At 49.8% G+C, this 1,678-nt stretch overlaps 1 pseudogene; it reads left to right on the top strand.

The window, feature by feature from the left end:
• Positions 1–522: 522 nt before the first annotated feature.
• On the top strand, positions 523–1,266 carry LOC127206967 (40S ribosomal protein SA-like; annotated as a pseudogene).
• Positions 1,267–1,678: the final 412 nt, after the last annotated feature.

Below are 1,678 nucleotides of genomic sequence, written 5' to 3'. Positions count from 1 at the left end.
TTTGAATCTCTGTAAGATGGAATTTAGCAATCAGAGGGAGAAATGAGCCAACAGAGGAAAAAAGGGTTCTGAGATAAGAGAGTTTTGAGAGTGGAGAACAGGGACAGTTTAGAGATGGGAGGTTTGGGGATCATTTGTTTGTGTAGTAGCATAAATTGTTACAATCTACAAGAATTTGGAAATTGAATGTACCATCACTTGTCCATTGAGCTGTACTGAGGCCAAGCTGTGTGCAGTAAGGCAGGAGGCTTAAGGAAATCTCTGAGTCATATATAGGAGGAAGGGATTAGAGAAGGCAAATGAAGATATTATAAATAGGAAAAGCCCACATGGTTATAGACAGGAGCCAGCTGTGAGGGGGGGGGGGGGCAGGGCTCCAGAACGGTACTTGAAATAGCGGGTTTGAAAAAAGAATGACTCTTTCAGTGCTGCCCAGCGTTGTTATTCTTGATTCCCGGTGGTAATTTAAAGGAAGCTTACACGATGCCCAGAGCCCTTGTAACTTAAAGAGAAGCTTATGCAATGCCCGGAGCCCTTGATGTCCTGCAGATGAAGGAGGAGGATGTCCTCCGATTCCTTGCTGCAGGAACCCACTTAGGCGGCACCAACCTTGACTTTCGAATGGAGCAGTACATCCAGAAAAGGAAGAGTGATGGTGTCTACTCCATAAATCTGAAGAGGACCTGGGAGAAGCTGTTGCTTGCAGCTCGAGCTATTGTTGTTATTGAGAACCCTGCTGACGTCAGCGTCATCTCCTCCAGGAACACTGGCCAGCGAGCCGTGCTGAAGTTCGCTGCAGCCATTGGAGCCACTCCCATTGCTGGCCGCTTCACACCTCAGACCTTCACCAACCAGATCCAAGCAGCCTTCAGGGAGCCATGGCTTAGTGGTGACTGACCCCAAGGCTGGCCACCAGCCCCTCACAGAGGCCTCTTAGTCAACCTGTCCACCATCGCTCTGTGCAACAGGCATTCTCCTCTGCATTATGTGGACATTGCCATCCCAGGCAACAACAAGGGAGCTCACTCAGTGAGTCTGATGTGGTGGATGCTGGCCCGGGAAGTACTCCGCATGCGTGGCACTATCTCCCATAAGCACCCATAGGAGGTTATGCCTGATCTTTACTTCTACAGAGACGCAGAGGAGCTTGAGAAGGAGCAGCAGGCTGCTGCTGAGAAGGCCATGACCAAGGAGAAATTCCAGCTCCTGAGTTCACTGCTGCTGCAGGCCACTGAGTGGGTTGGAGCCACTACTGAGTGGTCCTGAGCTGCTCTGCAGACACCTGAGCAAAGGGGAAAAGGGTGGAAGGAAAATAAAGTTCCTAAAGGGTGGGGAGAGAGAGAGAGAGAGAGAGAGAGAGAGAGAGAGAGAGAGAGGGAGAGGGAGAGGGAGAGGGAGAGAGAGATGAGGAGATGGGTAGACCTAGGATCTTGAGCTATGGGAGAGCCTGGAGGCCAGCATGTGCTTTGATATGCTAATAGGCTCCTTAGTTAGCCCCTGGTCCCTTCTGCCAGTGTTAAGGGAAATGGCTCCTTTTGGTAGAGGGGGAACAGGCATCCCAAGTTCCTGAGGAATGCTGGGTTTTCTCCAACCACAAGAATTTTGGGAAATGGAGTTTCCCTTGGACTTGACACAGGCTTTTATGTAGACTTTAATCAAAACGATAATTTACAGAATC

The sequence above is a fragment of the Acomys russatus genome, chromosome 24 (assembly GCF_903995435.1).
Source record: "Acomys russatus chromosome 24, mAcoRus1.1, whole genome shotgun sequence".
NCBI lineage: Eukaryota > Metazoa > Chordata > Mammalia > Rodentia > Muridae > Acomys > Acomys russatus.
The sequence above is the reverse complement of the archived record's forward strand: the minus strand, read 5'-3'. Positions and strand labels throughout refer to the sequence as shown.